This window comes from Nelumbo lutea, chromosome 1 (genome assembly GCF_056320005.1).
Source record: "Nelumbo lutea isolate HS-2025 chromosome 1, American lotus-T2T, whole genome shotgun sequence".
In the NCBI taxonomy this organism is placed as follows: domain Eukaryota; kingdom Viridiplantae; phylum Streptophyta; class Magnoliopsida; order Proteales; family Nelumbonaceae; genus Nelumbo; species Nelumbo lutea.
In genome coordinates, this window is record NC_142684.1 from 189,432,344 (window position 1) to 189,450,435 (window position 18,092).

At 36.4% G+C, this 18,092-nt stretch overlaps 1 long non-coding RNA gene and 1 pseudogene across 3 annotated transcripts; both read left to right on the top strand.

The window, feature by feature from the left end:
* The first annotated feature begins 2,041 nt into the window (after positions 1 to 2,041).
* Positions 2,042 to 2,751, top strand: LOC148879964 (putative glutathione S-transferase parC pseudogene; annotated as a pseudogene).
* A 2,341-nt stretch (positions 2,752 to 5,092) lies between these two features.
* On the top strand, positions 5,093 to 16,935 carry LOC148879965 (uncharacterized). Of its 3 annotated transcripts, none has more exons than XR_016105826.1 (6): positions 5,093 to 5,258; positions 5,787 to 5,867; positions 6,092 to 6,141; positions 8,975 to 9,041; positions 10,617 to 10,695; positions 16,698 to 16,935. It is a non-coding gene; the product is annotated as an uncharacterized LOC148879965 (long non-coding RNA). The 3 variants fall into 3 exon arrangements; XR_016105824.1 differs by having other exon boundaries at positions 5,183 to 5,289; XR_016105825.1 differs by lacking the exon at positions 10,617 to 10,695 and having other exon boundaries at positions 5,181 to 5,289.
* Positions 16,936 to 18,092: the final 1,157 nt, after the last annotated feature.

The window sequence follows — 18,092 nt, forward strand, 5'->3', positions numbered from 1 at the left end:
ATCTATAAAAAGCAAATGTGTTATTTCTTAGGAGTCCTGTTGAGTTTAATTTCTTCTAAACTTCCAACTTCCAAGAGATATTTCTTTTTTGATTGATTGTATGAGAAGCTGAAAATTTTCATCCCAATTATAAATAAATAGGGTGATATGGGTTTTCTCTGGCTTAGGCGTGGCAATTTTCCCCATTCCCATCGATTTCCTAGAGACCCTAACCCCATCAGGTCGGGGATGGGGATTGTTTTGTCGGGGTGGGGATAGGATTAATAAGAATCCCTAGTCAGGGTTGAGGTTAAAGATTAGGATTGAGGTCCTCACCCACCCATTAAAACATATTTAAAATTTTTATTTATTTTAAGTAAATTTATTTTTCAAAAAAATATTGTTATCTAAAAACACTTCGGAGATTTGGGTCCCTACGAGGAGCTCATCCCCGTCAGGGGTCGGGGATGGAGGACAAATTTTTTTCTCAGCGGGGGTCGAAGATGGGGATGGGGGTTAATTTCAGAATCGGGATTGGGGATGGGGAATATGATCTCCGCCTCGAACCCACCTGGTTGTCATTTCTACTATGGCTTAGTCTTCTCTTTAGATGGAAATGTCTTAATGTAAATGAACTTTGTATGGCAAAGTTTTGATCAAATAACAAATTTTACCTATGGCCATCATAGTTTTTTTTCTCATTTCTCTCTTTTTTATTTGTTTGAAAGAAAATATGAATGACTGAAGAGAAAGAAGAAAGACAACCAAACCACCGACTAAGGTTCTAAATATCAATTTGTATTGGTGCTCTTTTGGTGTTTTATTTATTTTTTTCAAAACCAGTTCAGAGGGGTCGGTTTAAATCCCGACTACCCTCTGAACCATGGCCTGACCTGATACACCCCTTGTAGGCCCTGATACATAACAATATTTTGAACCTTGCCACCAACATAACACAATGCAACAAGCCAAAAAAAAACAAAAAACAAAAAAACGAAAAAGAGAAAACAACACACAAAAAACTAAGGTAGTTCTTGAACCATTACCACTTCTACTTGCAACGTTTTAGATTGGTCAATACAAATTTTTGAGAAATTGTATTATCACATCACACCAAATAACCATTTCCACTAAAAAGTGTAGTCATTGGATTGGGTGTTGGCATTTATAGTAGCAACACCAAATTTTATCTTTCGAGAATGTTGTATTCATAAATCAAACCATTCGTGGTAGAAGTAAATATGTTCTCATAAAATTTGTATTGATCAACCTGTTGCAAATAGAAGTGGCATTGGTATCAAATACAACATAAGTGGGTGTTTGAAATCAATGTTGTTTTCTTGATAAATGGTGTCACATCTGAAATCTGTTTTTTCAAACAACGCCTGATGTTTGGTTAAACATTTTTTCCAAAAAATGGTTGCTCGGACTGCACCTTAGAAATCCGAAAAGGTGTGGTGTGGGAAAACTTCCTTTTTTGTGTTATCTTATTTTCTTAGGCCATGTTTGGAACCAATGCCATTTACTAAGAGCTGTATTTTTTAAGAAAATGGTACTGCATTGCTATGTTGTTTTTTCATAAATTTAGGACCATTGCTGGTTTGCCACATAGGCTTTTTTTTTAATGCCATATCTATGTATTATTTATTAGCAATAGTAAAAAAAAAAAAAAAGAGTATTTTTTCATATGGTATGAAACAATGAATTGCGCCATTTTTCAAGAAAGCGGCATTGGTTCCTAATATTAGCATATGTTGCAATAGTATGCTGATGTGACATTGAAAAAGCTTATATGATAGAAACGGTCCCAAACTAAAAAAGGGGTAAATAATCATAAAACCCCCGTATTATGGGGTCAATGACAAAATTTCTCTATACATTTTTTTGCAATGAAGGCCCCCTGAATTTTGGCCGTTAGACAAAGACCCTTTCGATTATTAAGTCACATAACGAAAAGCATTAAATTACTATAATACCCCACTAAATTTTTTCTATTTTTTCTCTTAAAACCGAATTGACCCAAAAATACTAATACCGTGGATATCTGGTCTTGTTTGTTTTGATGGCTGGTTATCTTTCCTTCCATGATCAGAACATCATGGCCATCTACAAGAAGATTTACATGTGTGAGTTTTGGTTCCCTCGCTGGTTCAATTCCTCTCTGAACTCTTCTTTGCGGAGCTTATCCTCAGCTTTGGCTGAGAAGGGGGTCAAATATGAATACAGGGATGAGGACCTCCCAAACAAGAGTCCTCTGCTGCTGTAGATGTACCCTGTTTACAAGAAGATCCCTGTTTTGATTCACAATGGAAAGCTCATCTGCAAATCGATCCTTATTATTCAGTACATTGATGAAGTCTGGAAAGATAAATGCCCACCGATCCATACAAGCGCGCCCAAGCCAGGTTCTGGGCCATAGACAAGAAGATTTACGATTGTGGAAGGGGACCAAGAGGCAACAAAGAAAAAGTCCATAGAGATAGAGTGCTTGAAGCTCTTGGAGGGGGAGCTCGGAGACAAGCCTTAGTTCGGAGGTGACGCTTTGGGCTTCGTGGACGTGACCCTTGTCCCCTTCTACAGCTGGTTCTATGCATATAAGATGGAGATGTGGGGATTTCAGCATTGAAGCTCACTGCCCGAAGTTTGTCGCTTGGGCCAAGCGCTGCATGAGTGCATGGAGAAGGAGAGCGTGTCCAAATCTCTCCCTGACCAGCACAAGGTCTACGTCTCTACGACTTCGTTTTGGTTCTCAAGAAGTTCGGAATGAAGTAGACGAGAGAGAGAGAGAGAGAGAGTTATAATTTGGGTGTCTGGTCTTCTTGGGTGTTGGATTGTACTCCTGTAATAGATTTATGGTGTTATTCTGCTATGAGTAGTTGCAGCTCTTTCATTTCATGGTCATATACGACTGGTAAGCCAGTAGTAGCCGCTCCAAACTTGTCATCTGTTCCCAAATACAGATTAGGAAAATTACACTTTAGTATCCTAAATTTTTAGTGATAGTATTAAATCAGTATTCAAACTTTCAAATGTATCCCTACAGTATTTAAATTTTCAAAAAGTGTTAAGTGGGTTCTTATCACTATCATTGACTGTCATTAATTTATTAAAAATATCAAAATTATTTTTTTAAAGAAGACATTATTCATTATCTTCTACTTTTGGGATTAAGCTTATCAGGCTACTCATTGGTTCAGGCATGACCAATAAGCATCTCTAGTGCTGGATTCAATTAGGGTTGCTTTAAAATGAAAAGATGTGCTTATTGTCTCTTTTTACAGTTTCTAGACCATGACCAGTAAGCATCGTTGAATGCACAAGGCTACAACGATGCCATTCACTTTCACTGTATGGCATCCAAGGATTACATAAAACAAACAAAGTTGAAGTTCCTAAGCCCTATAACAACGACTCAAGAACCACACAAGGGAAAAACTACATAAAGATGTTTGAAGGGAAGTAATAAACCAATCAGTCTTAGTTGGTGAATGCTGCTACATCTGTTCCAGTAAAAGAAAAAGAACAAAACTTCCCATGAGAATTAGAAATGTGGACTCAGATACAGAGCTTATCTGACAAGAACTTGATGAATAGTGTTCTTAAGATTGGAGGCACACCAATAATTGGAGCTATCTGCGTCAACTGGACCGGATTTGGTCCATTACAAACTGCGCCTAATGTGCAGCTACGGTGGTCATACTGTTCCTCGCCCTCACGACAAGTCTCTCTACTACCTTGGCGGAGACACTAGCATCGTCGTCGTTGACCGAAGAATTTCGAAAGCCAAAGGTTGTATATTTTCCATTGATACCTTATGATATTTATATACAAACGATAGAGTTCCTTGTTCCCCAAAATAAAAACAAAGGTATTCTTAATCCAAAAAGAAAAGCAAAACAAAAAGACTTCCTATCTGGGACTCTCGTGAGTCTATTCGGGACTCTACTTCCTATTCAGGACTCTCGTGAGTCTATCTTTGTCCAATACTCCCCCTCAAGGTGGTGCATGAGGATTGCGAATGGCCCAGTTTGGGAAGGAAAAAATCTAACTGTTTCTGTCTGAGAGCCTTTGTGAAAATGTCGGCAACTTGTTCATCGGTACATATATAGGAAGGTGCAATGGTGTCCGGTTTGGAGCTCATTGCGAATGAAATGACAACCAACTTCAACATGTTTGATTTGCTCATGTAAGACATGGTTAGCAATAATGTGCAGAGCAGCTTGATTGTCACAAAACAAGTGTATAGGTTGAGGATGAGATATACCCAAAGATGACAACAGACCTTTCAGCCACTTCAATTCACAACCGGTAGTAACTATTGACCGAGAGACAGTATGTTGTTTCTTAGTCTTCCAGGAGATGGGGGAATATCCTAACATGACAAAGTACCCAGTAAGAGAGAGACGAATTAGAGGGCAGCTCACCCAGTTGGAATCACAATAGGCATATAATTGCATATCACTATCATTATGCAAAAATATTCCTTGACCAGGACGTCCTTTCAGATAACGAACCACACGTAATGCCGCATCCCAATGATCAATACGATGACACTGCATAAATTGAACCAGGACATGGATGCAATAACTGGGTTCCAATCATGTAATGGTTAAATAAATCAAACAGCTCACAAGACGTTGATATCGTTCAGGGTCATCCAGGAGTGCTCCATCAGCAAGGGCAAGTTTATGATTATGAGTAATAGGAAATGGAGCAGGTTTGGACCCCAATAAGCCAGTTTCTGTAATAATATCAAGTGCATATTTTCTTTGGCAAAGAAATGTCCCCGATGTTCTGCGAGTCACTTCGATGCCCAAAAAATATTTAAGAACACCCAAGTCCTTTATGTGAAAACACCGGTTCATATATTGTTTAAATTTGTGTATGAACTCCGTGTTATTCCCACCAACAATTAAGTCATCAACATAAACCAGGACGTACAAGACAAGCTCATTCTTGCGATATGTAAATAAGGAATAATCGGAATAGGACCGTTCAAACCCAAAAGTTTTCAAGACAACACCTAACTTAGAGAACCAGTTCCGGGGGGCTTGTCGCAGAAGATACAAAGATTTCCGGAGTTTGCATAACTTTCTAACTATCTTCTGTGATTGAGTCCATGTTTTTAATACTGCAAACCAGAAATCTTTTGATCTGTTGTTTCATGATTTATATGATCTGTCAGGTGTAAATTTCAAGTTGTTCTCTTGCCCGTGTTTCTATCTCTCTACAACTCATATGCTGGTTGCAAAAGGAAAGATGAGTTCTGAGGCTGTTTGGTTGGTTCCCCCGCCGTGGCTACTTCCTCTGGTGTGGTTTCTAGATAATGAGGAAAATTTAGCTGTCCACTTTCGGCAGGAATTCTTCCCTGCCTAGAGTGAATAGGGGTCTACATAAAACCGTTATCTTCATTTATTTGAATTTTTTAATTAAAAAGTCCAAAATTAAAGGTTGAACGTTCCCAAATCTCAAGACAGAACGCCCTCTTCTTTCCAAAAACCCTTTACTGTTGTTTCGTCTTCTCTCCCAACTCTTACCTCTTTCCTCTCTGCCTCCCCACGGAACTATATGCAGGACTAGGAGTTTTAGGCAGCACTTCTTATTTGTGAAGTTTCATAAGTTGGAATATTAGATTGACGAGAAATTTTTTTTTTTTTTTTTCTGAAGCAAACCCATGTTTAGGAAAATTTTACTGATACTTTTACCACCTCTTCACCCTTCCATTTTTGGAAGTTGGCTAAATTCTACTTGGATGCCAGTTTTTAGATTTGGTTTCTGATAAAATCTTATTAACTTGCATTTGGCAGTTGGCACTGCACTTGTTCTGTGCTTATAGTTGTCTCCATAATTGGCTTACTGCAATGGTGGAAGTTGTTGATATGCATTAGGTGAAGTGATGGAATTTAAAATTTTTTAACATTTTTCCCTTTTCTCTTATATATTTTAATAAACTATTTACTGATTTCATGTTTTCTGAAAACTTTATTGCTCTCATCTACTAGTTTGTAGAATTATGGTACCTTGGTAATGCCTTTTCTTTCTGCATAACTAAATTTTCATTTTCTTAACATGCATTACAAACTCATTGTTATTATTATCATTTTTTGTCTAGGATCCCATTGTTACTGGTATAGAGGACAAGAATGCAGCCTGGTCCCAAAGGTGTGTTATTATCTAAACTTGTGCTCAATGTTCTAAATTATGCATTAGAGTTCCTTCAGTTATAGCTTATATAGACTACCGATTATATGGATGTCTCTTGTGTTTCTCCAAATGAGAAGTCCATGGCATGCCTTGATGCTATGATGCTGTGTTATAGCAATTGTGCTGCAACAAGGATGTCTCTTTGGAAGGATGAGAGAGGCACTTGTGGACTGTATGGCAGCGATTGCAATAGAGCTTGAATATCTCAAGGTTCAATTCAGAGCTGCAAAATGTTATCATGAGTTGGGAGAAGTTGAAGATGCAACAAAATATTTCATGAAATTGAACTTCTGATGGTCTGCAGAAAGTTGTACAAGTAGCTGATTATATGGGTCAAACTACTGAACTTTTGCAGCAGAAAACATCATTGTATGCAACAAAAAACTACGGGTTCAGTTGGGGTATTGTACATATGTAAGGGTGTAAAACAACTGACGGAAACTGTTGCCTGGAAAATTAATATAGTACTTACTCTTCACTACTTCTACTGCTGTCATCAGATCAGGTTGAGTTTCCTGAGTCCTGACCTGATAAGAAAACACACCCAGTTCTGTGTTCTGACCTACACACTATAGGGTTAATTTGTAAGTAAATGATCAGAACCTACTCTATTGTTTATTGGGCTTGTGGGGTGTCACCTCATTATAATAATAGATATCCTCATATATAGCCATGCCTATGTTTGTTTTGATGCTAAGCCTGCTAATTCTCTCTCTCACATGTAAATCTCAACCTTATTTTGATTGGAAGGAAGTTGAAGTCAAATTACTAGAGAACTTGAAGGAGTTCTGATAATGAATGTGGTTTTTCCAATGGTAGGGCAATATTTGCAAACCCCAATGGATTGTTTATTCATTTAATGGTACAGTAGGCCCACAACTTGGCAATCCAAACCTGATGAAGTGGTGGAAACAAAAAGATATGGATTCCAAGTTCCAACAGGTTGGCCGGGTTTGGGTATAGAAATTCGAACCCCCTATTCCCACCATTCCTTATCTGCAACTGTCAACCACCAGATCCACCTAGGTCTAAATCATTCATCACCCTTGTTAATGTTCTGACTCCACCCCTCCCCCCACCTCTCTCTCTCTGAAATAATTCTCCTTGGTGGGACCTTGCTCATGTGACAGGCAAGAGTAATAGTTATGCACCAAGAGACTCAATCATGCACCCTACACAACACCCCAATGGGCTAAAATAATTAAAATGCTTACCAATTCCAGAAATGGGTCTCCATAGCAGAGGATTGATCCCTCTAGTGTATATCATAGTAGAAGGCCGAACAGCCCCAACTACAGTATCATCAATATTGACTATAACCTCCCTAAAAGGTCCATTTCCTAGAGTCTGAGTAAGATTAATGGAAATCAATTCCTTAACTCCCCACAACCACCTTAAATTACAATTTTAACATTAACGTGCAGGGCAAGTCTGAGTAAGAAAGCTGAAATTGAATCTTCAATCAAAATTCAGACTAAAGGTGAATTACCAGAACCAGAAAGTAAAACGACTCCTCATGGGAAATGGTTGAGCAATGCTAAGCATACAAATTTGTTTTCTTTCCACCCTTTACCATAATATTCCAAATGTGTGGTGTAAGCAGCTGCAATTGATTGAAATGGGTATAAGTGAGGAAAAAAAACCAATGTTTATATAGAATGTTATGAAAATTGTGGACCCAGAAAGAATTTAAATTCCCCTAGTGCTAGCCCTATCCCAAACCCTACATAATAACAATATATGAAGTGAAAATAATGACTAGCTTGTAGAAATGGGCACGGAGTACACCAAATAATGTACTGAGTCATTCTACCATAATGATCTCAATGCAATATATGGTCAAGCAAGTGGGCTTCCTACTGGAAAAAGAACAAGGACATGATGGGCATGGCATGATGGACATATGGGACATGAACCTTCATACTTCAAAGTGAATGAAGTTTGAAGAATGAGTGGAGAAGAAGGAAGATTCCAAACAAAGCCCTGTGTATATGACAACTCATGAAAGGTATTGTATCATTCTAAGGTTTTCGTACCTTAGCATGAGAAGCCCAGTAGATAAAAGTATTACAAATTTATTGGATGAAAAGGGTAGGTGGGCCTGCGACTAATGGTTAAATAGGTGAGGGCAGTGAGGGAATTTCTAGGAAATTTGTGCAAGAGAGATCTAGAGAAAGAGAGAGAGAGAGGAGAGAGAAGACCTAGCAGATGAAGAGCAATCTAGTGATCTAATCTAAGAAGTGTAGGGAGGTGTTTGATAGTGTTGGGGACGAGAAGCAAAGAGAGATGGAGAGAGAGAGAGAGAGAGGGGGGGGGGTGAGGGGCAGTTCGAATTGAGAATAAGTGTGAAAAGCACTTCTTTGTGACTCTTGGAAGATAAGTGTGTTTGTCTTCCACTTGTAAATTTTCTACTGATGAATTAATGAAAGTGTTATTGATCAAAAAATAAATAAAAATAAGTGTGAAAGGCACAAGTCAGGGGGCAAACAATATCTACTCCTAGGTTCCTTTGAGATGTACATATGATTCAGATCCCAGAAATTTCAATGTAAATAGACATCAAAAAATGTTGATGATAGAACACTATCAAATATTAAGCCCTAAGCCTATTGTGTCAATGGAATCTGAAAAAAAAAAAAAGAGCAACGGTAGATGATTATACCTGAACATGGTGAAGAATAGATGATTATATCTACTCCTAGGTTCCTTTAAATGATTTCATTTCTGATACTAAAATTTTTTATCCTATCCTTAAGATTATTTACTTATATTGATTATTGTGAATTTATAGGATTGATTATTATTCATATGGCATTTTGTGTGGGTTTTGTGGCATCTAGGTTGCTTTGGAAAAGGATGTAAGTAACAACTTCATTGTTTAATTTGTTTATTCTTTTGGCTATCTTTTCTAATATTGGAACGCCATGGAATGTGCTATGGACATGCTTTATATGATATTGGAGTGCTATGGATATGCTAACCGGCATGGTGAGGAGTTTTAGGGGATTAAATAAATCCACCACATAGATGCGTGCATTTTTTGTTTTTCTAATTCTAATGTTAATATGCTTTATATGGTCATGAAGAATATGCTAATCCATGTGGGTTAATTTTAATGTTTATAAGAATTTATTGATATTGGGGTGCCATGGGTTATTAATTTTTTACAATTCATTCATCACCCTTGTTATAAGTTTAAGCTGTAAGTGGCATTAGTTTTTAGATTTACTTTTCATAATCAATAAATATCTCCATGATAGTAATATATATATAGATTCCTTTCTATTTAATTCAGCAACTTGATTGCTGAGAAATAGAATTTATTCATTCCTTGTTTTCTTTGCCAAGTTATATTTCATGTTGGGTCATTTTCTAGCTACTTGTTTGCAGCAGTAACATAATATGTCTGGATGGTAAAGGTGTAACAACACTTGGTTGTAATAAAGCAAGATTCTTTCAATGCACGTTTCAGTTTTATACTTTTGAGGAATCAGATTTTACTGTTGTATCTGTAATTTACAATTCAGAGACAAATCAAATTGATCTCAATTCTCAAGGTGTCCAAGTTGGTTTGGTTCAGCATTTGGTTTGTTTTACCATGTAACAAAATAATCCAGATCTCTCTCCAATGACTGAACAATCACTAATTCTTTGCTAGAATATTCCACTTGTTTCCATCTTGTCTGCATACCTGTAGTCTCAATACATGATTATATTGCTTGTTTCAATTAAATGGCAATATGACATCAAAATTACCCAATTGAATACAGACTTGCAACTTACAGAATTGGGTTAATTCTACATTTCCTAATTAAGTCTAGAATGTAATGGACATTTCACTAAAGAATGAAGCATATAAGGAAGATGGAAACAAATGCTGAAAAAAAGACACAGGATTTCTGTATCCACTTTCTTGATCTAGGATTGGTATGCACAGAAGAGAATCCAAATGAGGGTTCCACAATCTCCTCTGCTGCACACAAGCACACTGGACAAAGTTCAGAAAGAATGGATATTGAAAACAAAATTGATGCAAAACACACAAAAAAGAAAGGGAAAGATACTATAAAGAAAGAAATCAAGGCAACAATTGGTAATGCTCCTATGGAATGTTTCTGATGTTTCAGGAACAGGAAACACCAGAGTATTCCCTTGGAACATCATTGAATACTGCCTAAGTTTCTCTAAATCTCTCTAACAGAAGCTTTGTAGATTTCTTTTGTTTCTCTAATCTGGGTCACTTTTTAAAGTTATTTTTAGATTATTAATTTATGGTTCAATAATTATGTCTAATCATAGCTATTTTAAGAGTTGTTGGATTGTTTACAAAATATAGAGAAACAGAAGTTGCAATCATATCACTTTCTCGTTGTCGAAGTTTAGAGTGTCAAAACTTATTATTTCAGTTGATTTTGATATTATGTGTATTTCAGTTATCCATCCAATAAGATCAAGATATTGGAATCCAATGAGATTTGAGAGGGCCAATGTCATTTTACTAATGGAGTGTTGGTAATTGACAAGACTGCAACCTTTCTATTTTATTGTACATTTTGGAGTTGCTTTTGGTTTTTGTTCATTTAATTTTGACTTAGATTGTTAGTTGGCATTGTAAAGTTATTTTAAGAGTTAAAGACCATATTTATCTGTCCTTACAAATTATAAATGGGTTTAATGGAGTTTTGGTTTGAACTGTTATTATGACCCCCCAAAAAATGATTAACCCTATTACAAATCAACCAATTGGTTTAGGAATTTGAAGAAACTTGATTTCTTCCATGATTTATTTCCTTTTTTTACTATCGGCATTATTCCCTCCTACCCTCCCTCCATACTATATTTCACCTTTTGTACCTCATTCTCTATATTTGCATATAATTGATCTGTTCTATCTCTCTAATTTCAGGCTTTGCTTTCTTCTCCCTTTTTTTATCAGTAAAGAAGAAAGTTTTATTAATTCAAAGAGAGGATTTTATTACATCTGGTTCAGATATTACAAGCACCCAAATGCACAAGAATTTTTTTTTTTTATCAATAAGAGGAGATTTTATTAAATCTAACCTCAAGTATTACAATAAGTTGGGAGCTTTCTCCATCCCAAGGATAGATTTATAATTTTATAATTTTGCCCAAAACATTTGGTGCCTAGCTGTCCCAAATACATAAGATTTACATTTGCTTAATTTCTTATTGATAAAAATCTCTGTTTTAAATTATTATAGCCTACTGAGTTTCACCTTTTATTCCTAATTCTCTATTTTCTGTTGCATATAAATTGGTCTGATATTTAAGAATGAAAAAGCAAGATGAAATCTTCAAACAGTTTAGACAAACCTCTCTGTGCTTGGTTGGGAACATATTTCCAGCTTGCTCTTAGTAGTAGCAAACATTGAACAAAGAAGTAGGGGCTCCTATTTTACCCCTGCATATTTCTGTCCACTTAAGGGTGGGCCTTGGCACAATGGTAGGGTTGCTCCATTTTGACCAGGGTGACCTTGGTTCAAATCTTGGAAACAACCTCGCTGTATGTATAGGGGTAAAGCTGCATACATCAGTCCCTCCCCAGACCCACATTGGTGGGAGCCTCATCTGGGCTGCCCTTAATGTTTCTTTCCACTTAAAAGAAGTTCAGATAAACCAATCATACTAAACATGAGTTAGGATAACGACCCCTAATTGCAACAGTTTCAATAATATGGCAATAACCCATTGGATTCATTTGACCTTTCCTTGGCCAGCAATGTGCTTTCTTCACTTCTATGTTACATGACATTGTGTAAAAGCTCAATCATGCATATGTTGTACAACCATGACATGATTGCCCCTTCCAACATCATCCCTGACTGACAGGTTTTCAGTACATGGAATCCATTCTCTTCATTTTAGATTAATATGGTGTCTTGAGTTAATAATAACAGGAAACACACTTAAAAGCTTAGAAATCTTGAAATTTGCATAACATAATCTAGATTCTTGAACCTCTTTCAACCTAGGGATTCCGGAGTCTCTTACAGCTCAAGAAAGTCTGAAAGTTAACTACACTTCCCCTTTCTCTAGCTGAAGATCAATGAAGCATTGGACCACTGTTGCAGACTCATATTAGACTGAAGGTTGGAGATCTTAAGTTTTAAATTTTTAATCAAGGGGTGCTTGACATTTCTTCAGTAGTCGTTCAAGATTGAACATACACTAAAAAGAGAAGAAGAAAAAGAATAAGAAAAGAATAAGAAAAGAGTGAGAAGAGAGAGAGAGAGAGAGAGAGAGAGAGAGAGAGAGCTCAAGAAAGATTTTGAGAAAAGAGAGAGTTGGTTGCTTTGAAACAGCCGCCCCTCTTAAATTTATATACATAGTATCATACTTATAAAAAGGACTGAATTGCTTATATGGCAAGATAAGATAAGGCTGAAATCATAAAAGACTAATCCAAATCTTATCATAAAAGACTAATCCTAATCATAACTTATTTTTGACATACGAACAATGGGGACCACCTTAGTGTTCTCTACACTCCCCCTCAAGTCGGGAATAGATGTTTGTCATTCCCAACATGCATAGATCTGCCTCTAACTTCTTCCTTGAAACCACCTTGGTGAGAAGGTTTGATAGCTGCATGTTGGAGGTGATGTATGGAAGGCATACTTCTTGAGATGTAACCCTCTCTTTGATAAAATGTTGATCCACTTCAATATGCTTAATTTTGTCGTGTTGTACCGGATTATGGCTATATTGATGGCAGCCTGAATATCACAGTACAACATCAAGGGTTTCTCATAAACAATACCTAACTCCTAAAATAATAATCTCACCATAGAATCTCAGCTACACCATTTGCTATGGACCTATATTCAGCTTCAGCACTAGAACAATAAACAACATTTTGTTTCTTACTCCTCCAAGAGACAAGATTACCTCCTATAAAAGCACAGTATTCAAATGTAGATCTTCGATCATCAACACACCCAGCCCAATCAGCATATGTGTAAACTTCTATCTTCATGTGATCATTATTCTTGAATAAAATGCCTTTGCTTGGGCACCTCTTCAAATATGCTAGTATCCTCTCAGATGCAAGGAGATGAGTAGTCCTAGGAGAGTGCATATACTGACTAACCACACTAACTGCATAACTGATGTCGAGTCGAGTGAGACATAGACAGAGAAGTTTTCCAACTAACCGTTGGAACATAGCTTTATCTTCAAGGGGCTCTCCACTCTCTGCACTAATCTTGTGCTTTTGTTCAATAGGTGTGTCAGCAGGCTTAACACCCAATTTTCCTGTTTCTTCCAATAGGTCAAGAATATACTTTCTTTGAGAAACAAAAATCCTATGCTTGGATTTGGCTACTTTTCTACATAATTTGCACAGATGCCCTTAAGGCATCAAAATGCAGGGTTATCACACCCCCAACTTAAATATTGTTAGTCCCTTAGCAATGCAGCTTTAAAATTACACTGAGTATATAGATCTTTCCCATTACAAGGTCATTCCTAACAGCTCACAAAAACTTGGTGTGTCCGGAAGCGCATTGTTAAACACTCTGAAACACCAATTTAAACATTTATAATTTTTACCATTTCTCAAACAACTACTAATGTAATAAATGGGTGAGAACAGGTCGTATCCACAGGGAAGCAAGTGAAAATTTAATATATACTTAAATCCGGACAAGAGAATACAATCAAGAATTGCAGAAAATAAGAAAATAGAATCTATTATTGTTGAAATTAAATGTTTTGAATTTAAACAAGACAATAAGTAAAAATCAGAATTTAATAAAGTATGGGAATCAACAAAGGAAATAAAAGAAATAAAAAAAAAAAACGATCCAGAATCCGGATCCAGTGGCGGTAGCTACAGATCGGCCTGACAGTTTGCAGAAACCCCTCCTGACAAGAACCGGGTGTCTGTCCTTTCTACAACCATCGAACCCCTTGAGACACCTTAGCCTTGAACTGAACGAATTCAAATCTGCAAAACAGAGAAACGAACAAGAATTAAATCTAAAATATTGCAGAAATAAAAATAACAGAAAATAAAATAATGGTTGATCAGATCTTGGTGATAGTTGCAAATTGGTTGAATATCTTGTAGGAACCCCTCCTGACAAGATCTGGGTGTCCTCCCCTTCTACAACCCTTGAACTCTTCAAGAAACCTTAGCCTTGTTAACCGGGTGAATTGACCAACCCCTTTTATAGGGCCCCCGGGACCCTTTTTGTAGAGAAGGGTGAACACAACTGGAAATAGGGAGAAAGACGGGGGGCGGCAGCTGGAATTTAGCAAAGTTAGGGACACCCTAGGGTTTCTAATGGATGGCTACGATGGTTTTGGGGTTAATTCCACATGAGAAACCCTAGATTGAATGCTCTAATACCAAGTAGTCGTTCAAGATTGAACAGACACTAAAAAGAGAAGAAGAAAAAGAATAAGAAAAGAAGAGGGAGAAGAGAGAGAGAGAGAGAGAGAGAGAGATTTTCAGAAAAGAGAGAATTGGTTGTTTTGAAACAGCCGCCCCACTCTTAAATTTATATACATAGTATCATACTTATAAAAGGACTGAATTGCTTACATGGCAAGATAAGATAAGGCTGAAATCATAAAAGATTAATCCTAATCTTATCATAAAAGACTAATCCTAATCATAACTTATTGCTGACATACGAACAGTGGGGACCACCTTAGTGGGGTCCACATTAGTGTTCTCTACATCTTCTAAGTCATAATTGTACCATTCTTGCCCCATAATTGATAAAACTCTGGTTACCAATAAAAAACATATACCTTATATTGTTGTAAGCTTATTTTGATATAAACAACTTGACAGATAATCTGAAACCATTCGTTCTTTCTAACTTTTAAAATTGACTTTTTTTTTTTAATTTGTGCAAATTGATGGACCATTTGACCCATGACCCAATAGCCAAAACAATTTTGTCTAGTGCAAGTCTGACAATATTGTTGTCAAGTGTCAACCATGGATTTTCCCTAGTAGATTGATATGGATCTGGTTGTATGGACCCAACTAAAACTTGGATTAATAATTGGACCAGGTAATCCCTGTAACAAGATGATCTGGTGGAGGATTGACTAGTACAATGTCCCAAGTTTTGTGCCTTTTCTTCTATCACATTATTAACTTCACAAGCAGATAAATTCTTGTTTTCCTCTTTAATATTTTTAGCACCTGGATCAGGCTGTGAGTACCTGTTTGTGAAGGCCTTCAAGCCATGTCTTCTGGCTTTGGGAGGTTGAGCCCACTTGGAAAACTTATAAGCTATGCTTTTAAAAAAATGTGGAGAGACAACTTCTGTCATCGTACAGCCATTTAAGCAAGTTCTCTAGACAAACCTACTTCAGTAGCTTCTTCAAGGCACAGCTAATTCAAAGCTGTGTGTGTGTGTTTTTAGTACAAACAGATGTTGAAGGGTTGTTTAGTACAAATTAGATTAGATGCACCACAAAGAGAAAAAATATTATGGCAATTGGCAATGTGTAAGGGATGCTTTGCTATGGGGGCTTTGGGTGAAAGGAATGCCAGAATTTTTGAGAAGGCTAGAGAGGTGGGATTTGATTGAGCTCACTATGATAGGAGCAGCTCATTGGGCATTGGTATGTGATGAATTTAAAGGTGTCACCCTAAATGACTTGTTAAAATGATGGAAGTTATTGGTGATTTTAGGAGTGGAACCCCTATGCAACATGCACAAACAGTAGGTAATATCAAACTCAACTTTGAAGGTTGCAACCTTGGGAGTCCAGGAGACTCCAGGTATTGGTGATGTAGTCAGGGATTATAATGGAAACATTATACTCAGCTATTCTGGCCCTACTGATGTTGGAAATTCTGTAAGGGCTCAACTGAAAATGATGATTCAAGGGCTGGAAGTGATGAGTAGGAAAGGTTGAAGGTGGCTGTCAAACTATAATCTCTTGGATGAGAAAACATGGCATGATACCATGGAAGATCAGACTATTGTTGAGAGAGAGAGGCACAATTCTTGGGTTCCTTGTTGAATAGCTGATTCAGCTGGGTGCCTAGGACTGCTAATGAACTAGCTGATTCTCTACAACTCTAACTAGGACTGCATTATACAAATTCTGTGAAGGCAAGCCATCCAGAGACAAATTCTGCATTATACAAGCATTCATTGACTTTGACTTTTTTAAATTATGTTTTATATATTGAATGGTGGGAAACCAATAAATTCTGATATTGTTTATTAGCATCATATATATTATCAGAATTCTATAAGAGCCCCTCTTTAGCTTGCCATTCTCCCTTCATGTTGTTCCAAATGCATTTAGTTCAGCAGCTTGTTCAGTAACTGATACTTGGGCACTTGTTCTTTTTCTTTATTAACCTCTGGTTTTTCTGAAAGAGTAACTTATATCTCACATTGCATGGGTTAAATCAATGGTAATGTATAATGCATATAAAACTCTTACATTATTTAATTTATATATCTAATTATTAACATCAATCCTTATGTATTCATTTTTGTTGAACATGACAGACTGAAGTTTATGATCTAAAGCGAAGGACGTGAGTATGATGCACGGACATATAATCAACTATTCAGATGCAATGAGGATAATTTTGTTAATTCTCATTTCTTTTTTTGGTGATGAAAAAAAAATATTAAAGGTGTGTATTGAACAAAGACTACTATGAATGTTTTGTATAATTTTGTACAGGTTTTATCATACAGGAACATGTGAAATTAAATTTTTTTGTATTAGCATTCGTCAAAACTCAAATGAGAAATAAGCTTTTAGCAAAGGTTTTTGCTAAAGGCTCCATACAACAGTAGCTTCAAATGCGGCTATATTTTGTGACGACCAGTCTACAGCATCAGTTTTTAACCCTAACCATTGCTATAAGATGATAACTATAGCAACTGTTAATGTAAAAAACTGTAGCAATATATAAGAATGGTTAATACTTTTAGCGATGGTTTTACTTAAAACCATTGTTATTTCTACTTATTCATCAATAGCCCATATTCTAAAGCCACAAATAAAATCGTTGCTATAGCAATTTGTAGCAATAGTACAAAATAAATCTATTGCAATAATTTTTTTATTAAATCGTTGCTATAGGTATATTTGTAGCAATGGTGTACAATATCCATGGCTATAGGCTTTAGTCACGCCAATATCCACCATCGACAAAAAACTATGGTTAAACTGTTGCTATATCCTTTAGCAACAATTTTTTGTATCTTTTTGCAGCGGTTTTGTTCGTTGCTAAAGCCGATTTTTCCTATAGTGTTCAAACCCACACATCAGTAGCATCGATGCCAAACATATACCTAGTACTTCATGAGCAGTCATCCGCTGGGAGGGCTAAGAACAAATCATCTTCCTAATAAGATCCTCGACACTGTTTGACATTAGAGGTCTGATTCAAAAAGTCAATAACTCCCTTCAATTACAATATCATTTCAATGGAAAAGACAATGAACACTACCAAAGGATAGTTTGGGCATTTAGAAAAATTTAAATAGCCAGATGAATATTTTTTCGAAGTTAATTGACAAAATGCTAACGGAGGGGGGTCTTTGTCTAATGGCTAAATTTAAGAGGGTCTTTGTCACAAAAAAAAATACAGGAAGGACTTTGTCATTAACACCATAGTACAAGGGGGTCTTTGTAACTTACCCAATAACCGTTTTTTTTTTTAACTATATATCACTACAACACCAATTTCTCACAAAAAAAAGCACCTTTTAAAAAAGGGCATCGGTTTAAAAAAATGGCCTCAAAAAACACCAAAAACAAACTAGGAATATGCAACATTATATACGTATATATATAGACGGTCCAAGTCACCATGCCTCTCCTTGCTATAAACCCCCTTCCTAATTTCCTATTTTTGAATTTTTTATTTTTTCATTCCACATAATTAC